Source organism: Canis lupus, chromosome 10 (assembly GCF_011100685.1).
Source record: "Canis lupus familiaris isolate Mischka breed German Shepherd chromosome 10, alternate assembly UU_Cfam_GSD_1.0, whole genome shotgun sequence".
In the NCBI taxonomy this organism is placed as follows: domain Eukaryota; kingdom Metazoa; phylum Chordata; class Mammalia; order Carnivora; family Canidae; genus Canis; species Canis lupus.
Window position 1 is genome coordinate 10,874,260 of NC_049231.1, and position 699 is coordinate 10,874,958.

The following is a 699-nucleotide window of genomic DNA, read 5'->3' on the forward strand; positions in this document are numbered from 1 at the left end:
TAAGATGATTTAGAAACATGAATTAAATCATGTAGCCAAAGGACAAGCCACATAAAAAGCATCGATCACTGTTATTTCCCTCCTAACCATAGCTAGAGTTTACTAAGTGTTCGCTGTGTGCAAAGCACTAGGTAAGAATCCTGAGTGGACCTACTCATCTCATCCTTGTAGGAGGGACTAAACACAGGCTTAGAGAAATTCAGCAACTTGTCTGAGAGACGACATCAACATGTCAAAGCAAAGATCTGAACCCAGAAAGTCTAACCACACGACTTCTATGATTAGCCACTGAGCCTCTCAATGAGATGCTTGTTCCAAAACGTATCACAAGTTGGTTGATGCTGTCTTGCTTTTACTTATCAAATGTTTAAAACTTTTAGGGGGTGTTCGCTTCAGTAGCACATACACTAAAATTGGAATGATACAGAGAAGATTAGCATGGCCCCTGCGCAAGGATGACATGCAAATTCGTGAAGCATTCCATATTTTAAAAAAATAAAAATAATAATAAATAAATAAAATTTTTAGGGGCGCCTGGGTGGCTCAGTTGGTTAAGTGTCTGCCTTCAGCTCAAGTCATGATCCCGAGGTCCTGGGACAGAGCTCCAGGTCAGGCTCCCTGCTCAGTAGAGAATCGGTTTCTCCCTCTCCTTCTGCACCTCCTCCCTCTGCTCATGCTCTCTCTGTCTCACTCTCAAAT

At 42.2% G+C, this 699-nt stretch overlaps 1 non-coding gene across 1 annotated transcript; it reads left to right on the forward strand.

Moving 5' to 3' along the window:
• The first annotated feature begins 383 nt into the window (after positions 1-383).
• LOC119873809 lies at positions 384-490 on the forward strand. The gene has a single exon (XR_005366310.1). It is a non-coding gene; the product is annotated as a U6 spliceosomal RNA (small nuclear RNA).
• Positions 491-699: the final 209 nt, after the last annotated feature.